At 52.6% G+C, this 21,398-nt stretch overlaps 1 protein-coding gene across 2 annotated transcripts in view; it reads left to right on the forward strand.

The window, feature by feature from the left end:
* Positions 1-21,398, forward strand: part of LOC142282989 (stomatin-like) — a 92,763-nt gene that overhangs the window by 1,992 nt on the left and 69,373 nt on the right. The gene's annotated exons all lie outside the window — the stretch shown is intronic.

The raw sequence follows: 21,398 nt of genomic DNA on the forward strand, positions 1-21,398 counted from the left end.
ACGCCAAAGGAACGCTCTTGGCATCCGTTAGGGAATGTATAGCGAAGGTTTTTATGTTGAAGGGTGTAAATTCAGTGTGAACACAGACTAAGGCCCCTTTCACACATCAGTTTTTTGCCATCAGTCACAATCTGTTTGCTCGACGGATTCGTCACAGATTGTGGCTAAACTAATGCGACGGATCCGACTAGCTGGGGGCTAAATAATAAATTGGAGCTTGCTCACTTAAAAAAAACAAAATCTGTCGTCAAATTCTGTCATGTGATGGATGACGACGGATCTTGCGCCCATAGGCTTCCATTCCATCATACGACGGACGGTGACGGTTCCGTCGTTGTCCGTTTTTTCGACGTACACAAAAAACATTACATTGGCCGTCGACTCGGTCCGACGGACAAACATTTTTCGACAGAGCCGTTGAATGACGGATGAATTGTGAGGCCAACCGTCGCTAATACAAGTCGATGAGAAAAAAAAACGGATCCAGCGACATCAGTCGCCGGATCCATTTTTTTTCCAAAATTCGACGAATTGTGACTGATGGCAAAAAACTGACGTGTGAAAGGGGCCTAAGAGAGATCTCTCATATGCCACGTTTGGGTTGTATGTCTAACAGAACTGGTCCTAAAGATACATGGGGGCCATTACCATATATGACCTATGCCTATATGCTATATGGCAGCACACATTGAGGTTATACATTCAGCACATATACTATAGCCTTATGGCTCAATGTGAAAATATTGATTAAGGGCTGCTTCTCACTTGCGAGTTTCTCGCATTGGAATCGGACACATGTTAGTGAATGATTCAGCTCGCATTTGCGATTTTTTTCTCAGTCCAAATCGGACTGCGAAAAAAATCGCAGCGTGCTGCTTTTTTGCGAGTTTCTACTGCAAGTTTCTCCAATGCAAGTCTATGGGAGCGTGTAAATAATCGGATGTCACGGGACGGCACTCACACCATCCTAGTGACATCCGATTTTCTAAATACATTTCTCGCATGTTTCCTAAAACACTGGAAACGAGTGATGTCTCACAATGTCTGTCAATCACTATTCTCTGTCAGTCGGTCTCTCCCTCTCAGTCTCTATTCTCTCTCTGTCTGTCGTTCTGTCGGTCGGTCACTATCTCTGTCGCTCACTCTCTGTCTATGTCAGTCTATCCCTCTCCTCCCCTCTCTCATACTCACCGATCCCCGATCACCAGCGTGGTGCTGCACGGCGTTCACACTGCTCCGGTGGCTTCTCCTCTTTTGAAAAAGCCGTCCGCTCATTATTCAATCTCGTATTTACCTGCCCACCGGCACCTATGATTGGTTGCAGTCAGACACGCCCCCCCACGCTGAGTGACAGCTGTCTCACTGCAACCAATCACAGCAGCCGGTGGGCGTGTCTATGCTGTGCAGTAAAATAAATAAATAAATAATAAAAAAAAAAAACGGCGTGCGGTCCCCCCAATTTTAATACCAGCCAGATAAAGCCATATGGCTGAAGGCTGGTATTCTCAGGATGGGGAGCTCCATGTTATGGGGAGCCCCCCAGCCTAACAATATCAGCCAGCAGCCGCCCGGAATTGCCGCATACAATAGATGCGACAATTCTGGGACTGTACCCGGCTCTTCCCGATTTGCCCTGGTGCGTTGGCAATCGGGGTAATAAGGAGTTAATGGCAGCCCACAGCTGCCACTAAGTCCTAAATTAATCATTGCAGGCGTCTATGAGGCACCCCCAATGATTAGCCTGTAAATTAAAGTTAATAAACACACACACTGAAAAAATCCTTTATTTGAAATAATAAACAATAACAAAGACCCTCGTTCACCACGTTATTAAGTACCCAAAAAACCCATCCATGTCCGACGTAATCCACGGAGGTCCAGTGTCGCTTCCAGCTCTGCTACATGAAGGTGACAGGAGCTGCAGAAGACACCACCGCTCCTGTCACCTCCACGCAGCAACTGAGGTGAGAAGCGCGATCAGCTGATGTCACTCAGGTTACTCGCGGACACCGCTGGATCCTCCAACAGTGACAGCAAGTCGCCCGGGTGACAGCAATGAAGTCACAGGTGAGTTGCGGTCACGGGGGGAGAATACAGCTGGCCGCGGGTAGCCTGAGTGACAGCAGAGCTAATTGCGCTGCTCAATTCAGCCACTCAGGAGATTAGCGGTAACCGGTGAGTCCTGCACGGGTGACTGACCGCTAATCAGGACGCGACACAGACAGAGCCGCGGCATGACAATGAAGTCGGGTGAAGTTCACCCGAGTTCATTCAGATCGTGCGGCTCTGTCTGTGTCTGCTGTCATCTGCCATTCAGCTCTGCTACATGGCTGTCTGTGGCTGCTGTCAGCGGCCATGTAGCAGAGCTGAATGGCAGATGACAGCTGCTGAGAAAAAAAAGGATCACACACGGATCACACACGCATTGCACACGCACTGCAATCATGAGAAAAATCTCAGGATCGCAGTGCAGTTGCATTGCACTCTGACCTAACGTGAACTAAAATCAGCCGAGTTTTTTTCAGCCAACTCGGACCGATTTTACACGCATAGATGTGTTTCCAGCCTAAAGATCTGTATGTTGTCGATCTTGTTTCTTTGTATCTGGACCCATGCTTGCGACTCCTCTTTGTGAAGTATCCTGCAGACAGGTTTATTACACATACGAGGTCTCTGAGGGGCTGATTCTCCGGGGTCTGGTTGTTACCATTGTCACTTCTGTTTCTCTCACTAGTATTTTACTATTCTCATAGCAATTAAATTAGAGGTCCATAGTTCTTTATGCTGCACCGTGCATGATAATTTCCTGCACACCGTCACCTGTCTCTTCACATCACATATGTGCAAACAACGATTTTTTTAAGCTGATCAAGCTTCAGGAAGTGCCGGTGTGTTTAAACTGCTAAAAAAAGCAGCTAGGCGTCTTCAGTGAGTCTTTTTGGGCTCCATATGGACTTCTTTATTTAGTTTGTGGCAAGTGGCATTGCACATGAAGAGTACGCAGGTCATTTTTTTTAACCTCTTTGCGTCTTTCATGAAGCGATTAAAAGGCGATCAAAAGACTGAACATATGAACAGCAAACCCATTTGACATAAACATGTATACAGTGTCCACCCATATCCTGAAACCATGAAACCACCTATAGCGCCACCTGGTGGAAAACAACGGAGTTAGCATTTTTATCTCAAAAACGGAATGAGATAGAGAAAAAAAAGTTAATTACCAAGTTGTAGGCCATCATCAAATCGAATCGACTCCTTGCATACAGAAATGCTATGACTAGAACGTGTAAAACTCACAAGGCTGCGGACGTGAAGCGATACCTCATGGAGATCTTCCTACAAGTCATTGGGTATGGTGGCTGTGTGGAGTGGCCTCCACGCTCACCTGACCTGACCCCATTGAACTTCTTTTTGTGAGGTCACATCAAACAGCAGGTGTATGTGTACTGCCCCGCGGCCTCGGCTGCGGCCGCCGAGCCGCTCGGATCCGTACTCGTGTACTGCGGGTGGTGGCTCGAGCCTCTCACGGACCTGGGGGTCACGTCGCTCTGAAAGGGGGTAGTGGCGGTGCACACAGGGGTTTTGGATGGAATAGGTAAAGTTCGTGACGCCACGATTGCTTGGTGGACACCACCGCTGCGGTGGAGGTAGGGGGACTCCCGGGAGCAGTGTAGCGGCGCAGCTTGGTGTTAACCCCTCCGTGGGTAGGGGCGGTGTGTCCCGGGGCCCGGTAGGGAGGTTGCAGGGCGCAGGGTTGCAGTACGGTTCGGTGCCTGATGGCACTGTGGTACTCACGATTAAATCATACAGAGTCACTGGTAAACCAAGTTCGGTGATGATCGGTGCCCGCAGCCGGCTGCGTGGATTCCCAGTAAGGATGGTTGGGTCGCCTTTCTCCTGCACCTCTAATTGTGTATTTGACTCCTATGCTTCAGCAACGTTCGTCCGCTCCCCGACTTTTAGCTGCCGGAGGAGCCCTCTTGCCCACAGGCGCCGGCCCGTTGAATCTCTGGCCCTTGGCGGTGGCTGTTATCCGGAATCGGTGGGCTTTTGCCGTCAGTCGGGACTTTGGGTGGGAATGAACCCCTGAGGTTCAGACCGCAATCAGTGAATTCGACTACACCTAGTAGCTTCTAGGCTAGTTCTGGGTCTGAGTACCCTGCCTGGTGCTCCGGTAGACAAGTTAGCTCCCCGGTTTGGGTCCGTTGGGCCACCACCCGGTCACGGTCCCTACGGTTCCGCAGTTCTGTCCCCCCCGGACTCCTGCAGGCGGCCACCACCAACTGCCTGCCTGACTGATTCAGGGTCCTAGGCTCCAACCTAGGCCCTCACAGCTTCTGCTACTCCTCCTAACTCCTCTCTCTTCCACTCCCTGAACTTGACTCTCTTTTGTATTTCCTGCCTCAGGCCAGCAGACTCCTCGGGAGGCATGTCTATCTGCCTGACTCCGCCCCGCTGGTGTGCCTGTCTAACACTGAGGGAGGCAATCAGGTCTTGATTGACGGGTGTTACCTTACTGGGATGGGGGATGTGTGTGGTGAGTGTTATGACCTGTGACCCCTGGGGGTCCAGGGCGTCACATTCCCCCTAGGTTTAATGCAGACCGTCCGCGGGCTGCCCGTCCATCACCGGTTTTATTTTTCTGTAAAAGATAAACACATAATCAACATTTCAACATTTTATGAACATTATGCATCTCTTTCTCAAATCTTCCCTTACGGGAGGCACATTCTTGAACTGTTACAAACGGGAACATTTTTATTTGCAACAAGGGAACGGGTCCATGTCTTTCCGCTTTCCCACCCAAGCAACCTAGCCCTGATGCTGCCCCTAAGAAGTGGGCAGCACCCCTTTTCCCCAGTCCGGAACAGGAACCTGGCCAGGCCACCCAAGCGGGAATAGGTACGGTACTTCGCACCCTGCAGTCACTCAGAGGCCCCACGTCCAGGGAGACCCCTGACCTGGAGGATAGTCACCGGTTCTGATGGTGACCGGACCCTAGCCTACTCTGCTACAGGTCCCTCCTCCAACCAGCCTCTCCGGAGACTGGTAGTTGTGAGAAGGGCAATTGGGGCATTATTTACAAGCCTAATAGTTATTGGGGTGGCTTGCAAGTTCTCAGCCTTGTCTTTGGGAAAGGGGGACAACAAAAGTCCCAACAGGGACGGGCGCTTCAGTAGCCAGTTCCGCTACCATAAAAACACTGTAGGTCCCAACACGGACTTGCTGTAGGGTCCCAACAGGGACTGTCCTTTAGACAACGGGGAACCGCTGCCCTATTTTAGGTCACCTTCCTCGTACTCCTCCAGCTCCACATCAGGGCTGTACCTGGGAGCGCCCCGGGCCTTCTTGGCGTGCCCGTCTCTGGACGCTAAGGGCAAACCAGCCCCTCTCCCGCAGTGCCGGGTGTAGGTGACTAGCTCTCCCGGGATCAGGTCACGGTCCAGGTGACCCATTGGCAGATACACGTCCCGACGGGTTACGAAGACCTCTGCTTCCAGGCCGGGCTCATACACAAACCCCCATCCTCTGTCGGGGTCAAATCGCCGGACTTGGCCTTCGTACCTTGGGCCCCTCACCCGATAGGTGGCGCACCAGAGATTTTCTTTCTCCCTAATCGTCCGGGCCAGGATCTCGGCTCGCCTCTTTTCCCGGGCCGCTATTTCCCGGCCCAGCTGGCTAGGCTGCCACTCCCAGTACGGAGCGTCTGTCTGCTCCCATTGCACGGGGGTTGGGCCCAGTCGGCGCTCCCCGATGCTGGCTACGACCGGCACCATCTGTGGTTGGGAGCTCCGCTGTGTTGCGGCCTGCTGTGCTGCCTCGCAGTCACGACCCTGCGCCGCCTCCGCCGAGGCCTGGGGTTTGGGAGAGTCCAGCTTTGCCCGCCAGGCGGGCTTCCGGGCAACATCCGCCTCCTCCGTGGCCAGGCGGACTGCCGGGGCCGGGACTACTTTGGACGCGGTCGCTTCCGGGACCGGCGGCTTCACCTCGCGGACGGGCACCTCCCGGGGAATCTTTCACGGCAACGGGATCGGTGCGGGCTGTATGAAGGGCTGTCCGCGGGCGGCGTCCACAGGCTCGTCCTCATGGGCGGATGGAATGAACTCTGCGGCCGGTGTCGGGGGCAGCGGGCCGACTGGCGGGGCGGCGGCAGTCGATACAGGCGGCGGGGGAAGCAGCAAGGTAAGCGGGAGCAGGCCGAGCCCCTCAGCCGCAGCAGCCGGTCCTTCAGGGACACAGGGACGTGGGTCGCTTACCCGCTCCTCTAACACTGCCTCCACCTCGCGTTTCCGCACAGCCGCAGCCACTTCCTCCATTTCGGCCACCCACCTTTCCATAAGGAACCAGACTTGGGCCTGTAGACGGCAGCACATCTGCGCTGTCTGGGCTTCCACCCACACCGCTGTTCCTTGCGCGGGCTGCGGGATTTCAGGGTTGCCTGACGGGATGGACATCTTGCAGAGTGCTTGTCCAGGAACCAGACGGGTGCAGGGTCATGGCGTCCCTGCTCTTTATCTTCTTGGTCACATGAGGCAAGGTCTTCGCCCCCCCCCTTGGTCTTTCCACAGCACCTCTCTCTCTGGGGGCGGGGCTTCACTTTCGCGCCTCCACTGCTCGGGGAAGACGACTCGAGCGGGAAACCTTTGCGCCCAAGATGGCGGATTCTCAGATTTTTCAGCGGGACGCCGCTGACGGGGACTACAAGGTGCACTTCTACTGGTAAGTAGACTGGTTCATTCCTGTTCGTGACGCCAGAAGAGTCGATGTGTACTGCCCCTCGGCTGCGGCCGCCGAGCCGCTCGGATCCGTGCTCGTGTACTGCGGGTGGTGGCTCGAGCCTCTCACGGACCCGGGGGTCACGTCGCTCTGAAAGGGGGTAGTGGCGGTGCACGCAGGGGTTTTGGGTGGAATAGGTAAAGTTCGTGACGCCACCCACGGGTTGTGGTGATTGCTTGGTGGACACCACCGCTGCGGTAGAGGTAGGGGGACTCCCGGGAGCAGTGTAGCGGCGCAGCTTGGTGTTAACTCCTCCGTGGGTAGGGGCGGTGTGTCCTGGGGCCCGGTAGGGAGGTTGCCGGGCGCAGGGTTGCAGTGCCTGATGGCACTGTGGTACTCACGATTAAATCACACAGAGTCACTGGTAAACCAAGTTCGGTGATGATCGGTGCCCGTGGCCGGCTGCGTGGATTCCCAGTAAGGTTGGTGGGGTCGCCTTTCTCCTGCACCTCTAATTGTGTATTTGACTGCTATGCTTCAGCAACGGTAGTCTGCTCCCCGACTTTTAGCTGCCGGAGGAGCCCTCTTGCCCGCAGGCGCCGGCCCATTGGGTCTCTGGCCCTTGGCGATGTCTGTTATCCGGAATCGGTGGGCTTTTGCCGTCAATCGGGACTTTGGGTGGGAATGAACCCCTGAGGTCCAGACCGCAATCAGTGAATTCGACTACACCTAGTAGCTTCTAGGCTAGTTCTGGGTCTGAGTACCCTGCCTGGTGCTCCGGTAGACAAGTTAGCTCCCCGGTTCGGGTCCGTCGGGCCACCACCCGGTCATGGTCCCTACGGTTCCACAGTTCTGTCCCCCCCGGACTCCTGCAGGCGGCCACCACCATTGTCTGCCTGCCTGACTGATTAAGGGTCCTAGGCTCCAACCTAGGCCCTCACAGCTTCTGCTACTCCTCCTAACTCCTCTCTCTTCCTCTCCCTGAACTTGATTCTCTTTTGTATTTCCTGCTTCAGGCCAGCAGACTCCTCGGAGGGCGTGTCTATCTGGCTGACTCCGCCCCACTGGTGTGCCTGTCTAACACTGAGGGAGGCAATCAGGTCTTGATTGACGGGTGTTACCTTACTGGGATGGGGGATGTGTGCGGTGAGTGTTATGACCTGTGACCCCTCGGGGTCCAGGGCGTCACATTTGCGACCCCTCCACCAACATTACAGGACCTATGACGACATATCACAGATGCTTGTGCAAACGTGTCACCTACCATATTGCATAATGTGCAGCAAGATACAGTATGCTGTCCAGAGTCCAGATGTGTTGCAGCTGACGGTGGCCACTTTGAGCATCAAAGTTAAATGAGTGCCATATGCGTGACCAGTATTCAATGTTTTGGGGGGTGGGGTCATGGGTTTCATATCATAGCATTTCTGTATGCAAGGTGTCGATTCGTATTGAATTGATGATGCCCTACAATTTTTTGATTCACTTTTTTTCTCTATCTCGTTGCGTTTTCGAGATAAAAATGCTAACTCCGTTGTTTTCCACCAGGTGGCGCTATAGGTGGTTTAATTGCGTAGCGCATGGCTACTTTACTATACCTAGACACCACTTCTATGCCTATAGCTGCCGCCGTTCTCAAGTTAATGGCGGTGGACAGGATATGGGTGGACACACTGCATAATCAATCTTTTAAATGTATGACCTTCGGGTATGTGCATACGTCTTTTTCAGGAAAATAGAACGTACTGTTAATATCCTCAGCATTTCAAGCTTCTTTTACCAGTTCATGTTTCCCAAAAGGCCAAATTGTTAAAAGATGTGACATGACCATCCTTCTGGCAATTTATGCTAAGAAGACACTATATGCTTAAAAAGGACCAACCAGTAGGATTTTCATATACAAAGTAAAGCCAGTGCTATATTGGCGCTATGATGCTGAATCTTAGCATAGCGATTGGGTGTTTTAGACCCTCAGCTTTAATTTGAAGGTACTCACATTCTAATTGGAGTAAGGGTTTAGCAATTACAGCTTTCTAATATGTAGCTGCCTCTTTTTCAAGGACCAAAGGTTGATGGAATTATCTCAAAAGCTTTTGAATGGGCAGCATGAGCTATTCCTTTAATAATCCAGCAGGAAAAAGATCTGGAGCTGATTCCAAGTGTGGTATTTGCATTTGGAAGCTGTTGCTGTAAATCCACAACATGCGGTCAAAGGAGCTCTCAATGGAAGAGACATAGACCATCATTGATAAGTTTGGTACATTCTACAGCAAAAAAGGGCGCATTGGTGAGCTTGTGAACTCAGAAAGGCCTGGGCGTCCACCGAAGACAACAGTGGTAGATGATCGCACAATCCTTTCCACGGTGAAGAAAAACCTTCACAACATCCACCCCAGTGAAGAGCACGCTCCAGGAATTTGGTGTTTCAGTATCTAAGTCTACTATAAAATAAAAAAAGAGAAAACTTTATGAGAGCAAATATAGAGGATTCATCATAAGATGCAAACCATTAATCAGCTTTAAAAATAGAAATGATAAGTAAGGCACAACACCAAAACGCGTAGATCTGTAAACTATACTAGCCGTGTCTATGACTGTTTGCACACCAATATTTTAATGGATAGAATAAAGGACTACATTTTAAAGAGAATTTCAAGGACTGTGCTGGATTATTTTCTTCATTACTTTTCATTAAAAATTAAAAGGCCAGATTAGAATTTGCCAAAAAAATCTAAAGAAGCTGCCCAGTTCTGGAAAAGTATTGTATGGACATATGAAACTAAGATCAACCTGTACCAGAATTATAGGAAGAAGAACGTGTGGAGAAGGCTTGGAGCGGCTCATGATCCAAAGAACAGCACATCATCTGTAACACAGTGTGATGGCCGGGCATGCATGGCTTCCAATGGCCCTGGGTCACTAGTGATTATTGATGATGTGACTGAAGACAGAAGCAGCCGGATGAATTCTGAAGTGTACAGGGCAAGACTTTCTGCTCAGATTCAACCAAATGCAGCAAGGTTGATTGGAAGATGCTTATAGTACAGATGGACAATGACCCTTAAAAAACCGAGGAGTTTTTTAAGGCAAAGAAGTGAAATATTCTGCAATGGTCGAGTCAATCACTGGATCTCAACCTCACCGAGCTGCATTTCACATCGCGTATCGACCCGGTGTTAGTCGGACTGCTCAGATCCGGGATCGTCGTGGCTCGAGGGGTCCGGACTCAGCTTGGCGGACACTTTGATCCGTAAAAGGGGTATTTACAGGGGATTAGTTCGTGACGCCACCTGCGGGTTGCGGTAATGGGAGTACCGCCGCTGCTGGAAGGAGTACCGGGGCAGATGGTGTTAAGCAGACAGGTGTCAGTCCCTCCGCAGGTAGGGAAGGCCCCGGACTCAGGGAGGTGGTAGAGTAGATTTGGGAGAACAGGGTGCAGGGGACCAGGGTACTCACTGTGGGTAGTCGTGGTGCTGGATGAGGTTTAGAAATAAGACACACACAATGTAGGTAAACCAAAGTCTTTGTGTACAGCTGCCGCTGCCGGGAGCCCGTCCAAGTACCCGGTCCCACCGATGTCACTTAGTGATCCGGAGCCTGCCTCCGGGCACAATTTATTGTCCGTTGGTAGTCCCCGTGGCTTGAAGCTGTTGGGGGCCCTGCTCACTATGTGTAGTGTAGCCGTGCTCTTGAGGGCTGGTATGTGGCACTTTAGTGGGTTACTGTGTCTGAAAACACCCCTGTCCCCCTCATTGTGCTGATGCCCTCAACTTCTGAGCTTGTAGGGAAGTCCTTGAAGATCTTCTCCCTTTCAGGTGAATTGTCAGGACGTTAAATTGCCTCCTGACCTAGGGTCCTGTACCCCGTCGTGCTCGCTACCGGTCAGTTCTGTTGTACTCTTCTGGTGCCAACAGTCCTCCAAGACTATGTGTCGCCCTGGACAAGCCAGGGGCCACAGAGCACAACACCTACACACGCCACACTCCCTGTAGGCACATCAAGGTCAGACACAAAAATCCTTGTTGCCTTCCCCAGGGGCTGATGTCCACACCAGAGGGTGGAGCCAGGCGGTTGGTCTCCACCCACCAAGGAGTTCACAGTCCTGGAGGAAGGAAAAAGTGGCAGTTAGAGTTTGGAGGAGGAAGTGAGAGGAGCAAGTGTGAGGAGCAAAGTAGCAAGCAACTGACTGACAGAGTCCGGGTGTGTGGCCCGTACAGAACAGCAAGGTTGGCAGACGGTGGTGACCGTCTGCAGTGGAGGCCGATTGGAGTCTGCCGTAAGGACCGTGGACGGGTGGTGACCTGGCGGTACCGGACCAGTATACAAAGAGAGGCCAGCACCAGTGGCAGAGGCTTTTCGGACCCCGGCAAGGCTTGTAGTCGCCGTGAATTTGCCAAATCCGTTAGTGAAGGGGACCTCCGGGTTTCCAAACAGTCAAGTCCTGACAGAAGGCAACCGTCCAACCGTGAAGGGGAGACACCGCCACCGCCAAGGGCAACTGTTTCCCAGGGCCAGCGCCTGCGGGCAAAAGGGGCTCCTCCGGCCCACATCCAGGTCGGGGAGCGGGTTACCGGTGGGAACCCATCGGAATCAACATAGAACATAGGTGCAGGGAGAGACAGTCATCACTAACCTGCAGGGAACAACAACACCGCAGCCGTCCGAGGGACCCGTCCATCCAGCCGCTTGTTTTACCGTGAACTGTGTCATCATCATTGGGCTGAGTGAGTACCTCCGTGCCGTGCGGCACAGCACTGCCCCTGCGATCCTGCACCTCACCAGGCCCCGCAACCCGCCTGCCATCCTCTCCTACCCCATCACCGGGCCCCGGGACAACCAACCCCCTACCCACGGAGGGGAGAACTAACAACCAAGCTGCTCCCAGTCACCGCTCCCGGGATCCCCGTCCAGAGCAGCGGTGGTGTTACCAAAATCACCACAACTGTGGGTGGCGTCACGGACAATATCCCTAAAACCAAAACTACCCCTTTTCACTCACGGGCGAGGAGCGCCGCTCGAGTCCCCGGGATCCGGCCCATCGCTTGAGCCACCGAGCAGCAAAGGCCGCAGCAGCGGCAGCCGGACCCGAGCAGTGGGAGAGCGCAGCGTCCCCTCCTCCGCCTGCGACAACTTGGCGTCACGAACAGGATCTTACCGCTCTGCCATCTGGTAGAGGTGCGCCTTGTTACCGCCGGAGGTGTCCGGCCGAAAAATTTCAGAAGCCGCCATCTTTGGTGCGAAAACTTCCCGCTCGAGCGTCTCCTCGAGTAGTGGAGGCGCGAAGGCCAAAAACCCCGCCCCTGGAGAGGAGGAGCGGAAAGAGGCTAAGGGGGACGAAATGGCGACTGGTCGCATGTAGCCGCGGCTATAAAAGCAGGGACGCCAGGACTCTGCGGCCATCTTGTTGCTAGTTCCTGGAAGGCACGATTGCTAAGATGTCCGCTCCAACTAACAACGGCGAAACCCCCGCACCCGGCACAGCGGCGTGGATGGAGGACCGAACTGCCCCGCTGAGTCATCGTCTGCAAGCTCGGATGCAGCTCCTCCTGGAGGAGTGGGAGGCCGACATGGCGGACGTGGTGGCTGCTATGCGGAGATGCGAGGTGGAGGAAGATTTGGAGGAACGGGTAAGAGAGCCACGTCCCTGTATTCCTGAGGGATCGGCCACTGCGGCTGAGGGGCCCGGCCTACACCCGTTCACCCTGCTGCCTCCCCCGCTACCCGCGTTAGTCACTGCCACCCCGCCACCAGGCCCGCTACCTGTCCAACCGGTAGCGGTACCCTGCCTGTCCGCCCAAGCGGACCGACCGGCTGCAGACGCCCGGGGCAGCCCTGAACTGCTTCCCCAGAGGCCACCGGAGCCGCGGCCCTATAACGAATATGTGTTGGAGGCCCAGGCAGTGATTGCACCAGGTTCCGTGCCCGAGCCCGGGACCGTGGCGTGGATGAGGGCCAGAGTAGTTGAGTTCAACCAGCGTCAGCAGAATCAGATCTTCCAGATGATGGAGCAGTGGACCAGTGAGGTGGAAGCGCTGGTTGCGACTGTCCCGATGTATGTGATGGGAGCCGGCGTGATGGAACCGACGGGTGACCCACGTCTCCATGTCCCTCAGGGACCGGCCACTGCGGCTGGGAGGCCCGGTCCAGTTTCGGCTTTTGCACCGTCTCTGCCATTGCCTATGGGGCACCCCAGTGTTGGTCGATCTGATATGCTGCACCGTGCTACTGCGGTAGAGCCTGATGTGCTGGATGTCGGTGGCCTGGAAGCTGCGGCAGTTGGCGGCAACCCGCCTGACGCAGGAACAATTGATGATGGCTCCGGCCCCAGCGCCGAGTCCACCGCTGAGTTTGAGGGGGCAAGTGAGCGTCCCCGCTATGAAGGAGAACCAGTGGTTTTCTACACCCCGCGCACCGGTGGAAATGGATACTAGGCACCCCTGTCACAGCAGGCATGTCAGTGCATGTTTGATATGCTGGTGGCAGAAGATGGGTCCGCCTCAGTTGAAGACTCTGAGTGATGGCAGCGGAGCACCGTTGTCACCGTCCCCGTTGGGACCACCTGTGTTAAAAGTTTTAAAAGTTTTTGAAAATGAAAATAATTAAACCGAAGATTTACCTGATTAACCTGCTGATTGGAACCGGTCGTAGCCGGCAGCTGGTCCCCGTTGGGACCCACTTTACAAATTCACATAGAAACTTCTATGAACATGCCTGAGAACTTGCAGGGCAACCACAAACTTGTGGAATGTAAATAAAAATGTTTATGGCTTTACCGTTACCACCTCCGGAGAGGCAGATTGGAGGAAGGGCCCGCAGTGGAGTAGGCTGGGGCCCAGCCACCATCTGAACCGGTGGCAATCCTTGGGGGGTTTCAGGGGCTCCCCATGGACGTAGGTCCCCTGAAAAGGACAGAACCCGCTCGGGCAACTTGTGCAGGACTGGGGTCAAGGGGTGCTGCCTGTTTGCTTAGGGGCAGCATCAGGGCCAGGTTGCTTGGGTGGGTGAGAGCGGAAGCCGTACCGTTTACCGTTGCAACGTTTAAGTAAGAGTACCTCCCGATGTGGGAAGATGTTATTTTAATTGTAAGTGTGTTACCGTTTTACCTTTTCATATTTTCCAGTTGGTGAAAATAAAACCGGTGATGGACGGGCAGCCCGAGGACGGTCTGCATTTTGCTAAGGGGGAATGTGTCGCCATGGACAAGCCAGGGGCCACAGAGCACAAAACCTACACACCCCACACTCCCTATAGGCACATCAAGGTCAGACAAAAAATCCTTGTTGCCTTCCCCAGGGGCTGATGTCCACACCAGGGGGTGGAGCCAGGCGGTTGGTCTCCACCCACCAAGGAGTTCACAGTCCTGGAGGAAGGAAAAAGTGGCAGTTAGAGTTTGGAGGAGGAAGTGAGAGGAGCAAGTGTGAGGAGCAAAGTAGCAAGCAACTGACTGACAGAGTCCGGGTGTGTGGCCCGTACAGAACAGCAAGGTTGGCAGACGGTGGTGACCGTCTGCAGTGGAGGCCGATTGGAGTCTGCCGTAAGGACCGTGGACGGGTGGTTACCCGGCGGTACCGGACCGGTATACAAAGAGAGGCCAGCACCAGTGGCAGGGGCTTTTCGGACCCCGGCAAGGCTTGGAGTCGCCGTGAATTTGCCAAATCCGTTAGTGAAGGGGACCTCCGGGTTTCCAAACAGTCAAGTCCCGACAGAAGGCAACCGTCCAACCGTGAAGGGGAGACCCCGCCACCGCCAAGGGCAACCGTTTCCCAGGGCCAGCGCCTGCGGGCAAAAGGGGCTCCTCCGGCCCACATCCAGGTCGGGGAGCGGGTTACCGGTGGGAACCCATCGGAATCAACATAGAACATAGGTGCAGGGAGAGACAGTCATCACTAACCTGCAGGGAACAACAACACCGCAGCCGTCCGAGGGACCCGTCCATCCAGTCGCTTGTTTTACCGTGAACTGTGTCATCATCATTGGGCTGAGTGAGTACCTCCGTGCCGTGCGGCACAGCGCTGACCCTGCACCTCACCAGGCCCCGCAACCCGCCTGCCATCCACTCCTACCCCATCACCGGGCCCCGGGACAACCAACCCCCTACCCACGGAGGGGAGAACTAACAACCAAGCTGCTCCCAGTCACCGCTCCTGGGATCCCCGTCCAGAGCAGCGGTGGTGTTACCAAAATCACCACAACCGTGGGTGGCGTCACAGACAATATCCCTAAAACCAAAACTACCCCTTTTCACTCACGGGCGAGGAGCGCCGCTCGAGTCCCCGGGATCCGGCCCATCGCTCGAGCCACCGAGCAGCAAAGGCCGCAGCAGCAGCGGCAGCCGGACCTGAGCAGTGGGAGAGCGCAGCGTCCCCTCCTCCGCCTGCGACAACTACGTCCGTCACACCCTTGTTCAATGCCCCTGCTACCGATCCCCGACTCCTCTGGACCCAAATCACCGCTTGCGACCCAACCAGTTTTCCGTAGCTCTCCAGGAGCTCACTCTTCCAGCTCCAATCTCTGGAACCTACTTCTCTACTCTCCGTCTCCCTCTCACAGTCTGCTCAATCCCCCAGTGGCTGGCCCATTTCCAGTTAGTCCAACCCCCTGGTGTGTCTGGCAGTGACTGCTATGAGGTGATTTGGTTTTGTTGCAGATGGGAGAGACATCGGTTTCTTGGGTACCTGGCCCATGCGGGTTAGGTCCTGCACCCTGGGTAAGGATGCAGTTCCCTGTGGCACCCTGATGTATTCAGGGGAGCCACACATGTTTATGAAAAAACCTAATCAGAAAGATCCACAAACCAGGAACAACTGATGTCAGCTGCAGTAAGGTTGGAAAAGAATCACAAAGGAGGAAGCCCAGAGTTTGATGATGTCCATGGCTTCCAGACTTCAGGCAATCATTGCCTGCAAAGGATTCTCTACAAAGTATTAAAAATGAACATTTTATTTATGGTAAAGTTAATTTCTCCAACTACTTTTGAGCCCCTGAAATGAGGCTTTTTATAAAAATGGTTGCAATTCCTAAACGTTTCAGAGGACATTTTTGTTCAAATCTTTCAAAGAAACCTAAGGCTGTGTGCACACGATGCGTTTTTTACCGCGGAAACGCTGCGTTTTGAACCGCAGCGTTTCAGTGGCAAATTGCATGCGTTCAGCTTTCCCAGCAAAGTGTATGGGAAAGCTGAAAAATCAGTGCACATGCTGCGTTTCTTTCCGCAGCGTTTTGGATGCCAAAAATCGGTGCGGAAAGAAAAGCAGCATGTCACTTCTTTTGTGCGTTGTGGCTGCGTTCTCCCCCCCATTGAAATCAATGATGTGGGGTCAGAACGCAGCCACAACGCATGGACCTGCTTTTTTGTTGCGGTCCGCGGCCTTTGTCGGCACGCCAGAACGCAGGCATTTACCTGGAAGTGAGGTCAAGAGGCTTCCTGTTGACTTCACTTCCTGGCAAAGCCCCCGGTGTCGCCAAAGTGCCCGCCCCGACCCCCGACCCCCCTCCCGAAAATCCAACATGGCCGCGCGCACAGTAGCGCACCGGCCGCCCTGCTCCTATGATTTCTGTCGCATGTGCAATAACACATGCGACAGAAAACTGTTCCCCAGGCCCTGCCCGTTCACCCCAATTCCCCCCCCCGGTGTCATACATACCTGTCCGGTCGCAGCGCTGATCCCCCGCGGCTCCCTCCTCCTTCACAGTGCACGGTGGCCGGTCACATGAGCAGAGCAGCTGACAGCCAGCACTGTGTTCAGAGAGCTGTGCTGGCTGCTCGCACTCTGCAGCTGTGACCCGGTGAGAGTGGGTGCAGATTTTTGCACCCACTCTCCTCAAATGGAGGGTCTGCCCTCCTAGAAAATGGGGGATACGTTCCCTGAACGTGCCCCCATATTCTAGAAGGTCCAGAGGCGACGTGGGACATCCATATGGATTTCTGCGGACCCATTTTTTTTTATTAAATTGGAGAACAAGGGAATGATTTGGGGAGTGTTTTTTCTAATAAAACATTTTTTGTTGTCTTTTTTTGCTTTTGTTTACTGTCAATTAGTTATGTCGGGTGTCTGATAGACGCCGTGACATCACTAATTGCTGGGCTTGATGCCAGGTGACATTACACATCTGGTATCAACCCCATTTATTACCCCGTTAGCCAACGCACCAGGGCGCGGGATGAGTTGGGGCGAAGCGCCAGGATTGGCGCATCTAATGGATGCGCCACTTCTGGGGCGGCTGCGGCCTGCTATTTTTAGGCTGGGAAGAGTCCAATAACCATGGCTCTTCCCACCCTGAGAATACCAGACCCCAGCTGTCAGCTTCACCTTGGCTGGTGATCTAATTTGGGGGGACCCCACGTTATTTTTTTTTTTATTCTTTATTTATAAATAAAAAAAAAAACATGGGGAGCCCTCCAAATTGATCACCAGCCAAGATGAAGCTGCCAGCTGTGGTTTGCAGGCTACAGCTGTCTGCTTTACCCTGACTGGCTATCAAAAATAGGGGGGACCCCACGCCATTTTTTTCATTTTTTTTTTTTTTTTTTTTTTATTGGATAAATACTAAGCTAGGCACCCTTTAGTGCCACATGAAAGGTACTAAAGGTGCCAGCTTAGAATATGCAGGCGGGGGTAGGACGTTCTATATATTTGACATCCCTTCATCCATTGACGCTTTTTAGGCTGTGTGTCCACAATCAGGGTTTGCAGCGTTATGGGCGCTGAGTGTTTTCCCTGCGTCCATAACGCTGCGTTGTGCAGTAGAAGCACAGTGGAAGGATTTTTGGAGATCCCATGCCCACTGTGCTTCTTTTCTCCGCAGCATAAACTGACCGGTAGCGTGGCTTCCCGAGCCTCAGCATGTCAATTTATGCTGCGGAGACGAGTGTTCTCTGCAGGTACCATAGAGCTCCACAGCAGCCTGAACCCAAATCGTGGGCATGGGCAGCTGCAGGAAGGCTGACACTGTGTACTAGACGCCGTGTCGCTGGATCATGGCCACATAGCCTTAGGCCCCTTTCACACGTCAGTGATTCTGGGACGTTTGTGCTTTTTTTTAAACGTACCAGGATCACTGACATACGCAGACCCATTATAATGAATGGGTCTGCTCACACGTCAGTGATTTTTCACTGCACGTGTCTCCATGCGGCGTACCCGCGTGTGCGTGATTGCCGCACGGAGACATGTCCATTTTTTTCTGGCATCACTGATGTCCCACGGACCACGCAGTGGTGTGATCCGTGAAACGCGTGCCAGAAAAAAACGTGCTTTTAAAATAAAAAACATTTTAACTCACCCGGCGTCCAGCGATGTCCTCTGCAGCCCGTCCTCCCTGTTCCTTCTGTGCCGGCTCATTATTGTCGCGCATATTCATGATGCACGACACAGCCAACCCGGAAGCAGCTGCTGCGGGGGTCAGCGCCGGCCGGATGCGGCACCGTGGGAGCGATCAGCACCATGGAGAGCGGGAGCGGGTGCAGGTGAGTTAATCTCTAAGTGCAATCACGGGCCACGGAGAACGGAGCCCGGATTGCACTTAGACAACCCACGTGTGCCGTGATTCACGGCACACGGAGGGACATGTGCGTGTTTTACACGCCAGTGAAAAACGTCAATGTTTTTCACTGACATGTGAAGCGGGCCTAAAAGTGAGAATATTGTTGCTACAGCAACATTTTGGGTGAAGTAGCTATGGATTCAAAATGCTTAATATACTCCTGAATAAAATCCTTGAGGGGTGCAGATTCCAAAATGGGGTCACTTGTGGGGGTTTTCTGACGTATAGGTACCTAAGGGGCTTGGTGCGCGAAGTTTATTTCAACTTTTCCAAAATTCAAATGGTGCTCCTTCCATTCCAAGCCCTCCCATTTATCCAAACAGAATGTGGAGAAGGAAATGACATCACAGGTTTTTTTTTCCAAAGGTCTGTGTTCAACCAACTTTATTATCACTGACAAGTCTTAAAAAACGCACCTAAAAAAACGCATGAAAAACGCATGAAAAACGCATGAAAAACGCATGCGTTTTCGATGCGTTGTTTCTCAAAAAGCATTGTTTACAATTCTCCCCTCTGCCAGAGGGTGCGTTTTTTTCCGCGCGGAAAAAAAAAGCAACGTGTGCACATACCCTAAAAGTCTCCACTTCACTTGCATTTTAATTATTCCATTTGAAATCTAAACTAGTTGCTTGCAGAGCCCAAATAAAGGAGCGGCCACTGTCCAAATATTTCTGGACTTAACTGTAAATAATATTGATTCTGGTCATATGGAAATGTTAAAACTGCAGCCAATCACTGTCTGCAGTGGTGAGCCGTTATTCACTGCTGCAGCTATTGTTTGGCTGTAGGATTCACAATGTTTTTTCTGCCAGAAGAAAAGGATCCAAATTTGGCACAGTAGATGGGTAGTGGTATCATGGAGATTGGCTACTGATAAAATGAAAATATTATGTTTTGGGCACACTAGGACATTTAGTAGAAAATAATAAATCAGAATTATTGTGAATGAAATGCCCTTTAGAGTCCAAGCCAGAGTGATTCTTCCAGTATTTTGAGTGAGTGTCTCTGGTTCTGACACGGCTTGTTTACACACTATGGCCCTGATAGGTATGCTGGAGTAAGAGGCGTCAACCTCTCAAGGTATTTTCTGCATCTTTTAGCTGCTATGCGCCACCTAAAGAAATGGGGTACGTTTCTGTTGAAAAATTTTTGTTGTATGAATTATGAATTTGTCAGCCATGCTCCACCTGTTACGTCACCACTGGAGTCCGCTCCAGCGACTTCTGCTCCGATCGCCAGGTGATGCCGTGTTCCTGTTGTGGATGGTGCTAGTGATGGGAGAGGAGTCGATGCCAGCGGCACCGGTGGGCACAGGCTCCGATCATCCACTGGGCTGGGTTATCTTGGCATCTGCAGTACCACTGGCTGACTGTAGGTGGCGTGTGTCTTCCAGCTGAAGTTGCCAGCGTTCAGCTACAGCCAATGGGAAGACACCACACCCTTCTTAGTTCCCCTCCTGTCTGCTGACCTCTGCCAGAGATATTTCTGATTTCCTGGCTCCTGATCCGCCCTATTCTGTTTTGTGATTCCTGTGTGCTGACTTCTGAGTGTTTTCTGACTACCCATCTGCCTGCTGTTTTTGGACCTTTCTGCCCGATCCGGATTTGACCTCTGCTACGTTTTCTGATTACGTCCTTGCCTGCCGTTCCTGTCCCTGTTCTGCTATTCCTGGTTTGACCCTGCCTGACGACTACTCTCATCGGACTGCAGCCTTCCACAGGTAGTGATCTCCAGGACCCTGTGTAATTCCAAATCCCTGTATAGGGGTTAAAGGGTTTCAGGGTCCTGGGGGACCTGCTTGGTGAGTGGCTTCCCTCTAGCCTGTCCATTACATCCCATCTGAGTCTGTTGATCCAGGCAGGCGTTACACAACCCCACCCAGCTAAGTGTTGCAAAAGGTTGACGGAAATGGTCCTCGCTGTCGTAAAAACACTAAAAGCAGCACATTTTTTTTACTCAACAAAGATGTGCAAAAAGCTTGATATTCCAAAAAAGTGGGGGTCCCCGAGTGTTGAGTAGCAGAGGGCATAAAAGTTGCCAACGTTATGCACAAAAACTAGGCTCTGAATGCATGGGTTTCCAAATCTGATCAGCAATGGCAGATATAAAGTCAAGTGGTGTAAAGCCACCACCACTGGAGCAGTGGAAACGTTATGGATCACGCTTCTCTATCTGAAATTTGATGGACAGGTCTGGGTTTGGCCAATGGCAAGATTATGTTCCCTCCCGACTTCAGTGTCCAGCTGTAAAGTTAAATGGACCAAGTATAATATTATGGGCTTTTTTATCAGGGGTTTCTTAGTTCCAGCAAAGGAAAATCCTAATACGTCAGCATACAAAACATTTTGGACAATTGTATACTTCCTAGTTCTTGGGAACAGTTTGGCAAAGATATGGTTGGGTAAGTATGGCTTGAAAAAACTTGGCCAACTGCACAGAGCCCGGACCTTGACCCCTAGAGCCTGACAAGAAACAGTAGGGGACCCCCAGATGCTCCAAGCTACGGGGTTCCACACAAGTAATAGAGAGCTGCGGGGAAAGAAGCCATCAGGGAACCACACCAGCATTGGAACTACAGGGTCCAGAGGTCTGAACCAGCCGTCCAGTGTTGCCTACCTCAGTGAGTAAAGACCAAAGTTGCACTGCATTCTTATTGTGTGGTCTCCGTTCTTCCACGCCGCACCCCATCATCTACACCCTGGGGCTCAGCCCTATTTGCAGAGGGCCCAACATCCCAGCTGCCATCACCACCAGCCCCAGCGGCCATAAACTGTTCAGCGGCAGCTCCCTCTACTTAGCCGCAACCCGCAAGTGGTGTCACGATATACAAACTCTTTCAAATCCCCTGTAAATATTTCCCTTGTCAAAAGCACCCCCAGGGTCACGGAACCGGGCAACGGCCACAGTACACCCGTGACACAGCATCCCCGTATATATATGGCCTGGGACCGAGTACCCCTTAGCCCTGAGGCGACACAGAAACAGCACAATGGGTTTTAGTAGAGAAAAAAGGGGAAAGTAGATGATCATATGTGTTCACCTCAGTGGATGAACTAGGGCGTATAAATGACCGCTGCTGCAGATCAATAGGCTCAAGGAGTCAATAAGTAGGAAAGCGGAATGATTAGTTTCTG

The sequence above is a fragment of the Anomaloglossus baeobatrachus genome, chromosome 2 (genome assembly GCF_048569485.1).
Source record: "Anomaloglossus baeobatrachus isolate aAnoBae1 chromosome 2, aAnoBae1.hap1, whole genome shotgun sequence".
NCBI lineage: Eukaryota > Metazoa > Chordata > Amphibia > Anura > Aromobatidae > Anomaloglossus > Anomaloglossus baeobatrachus.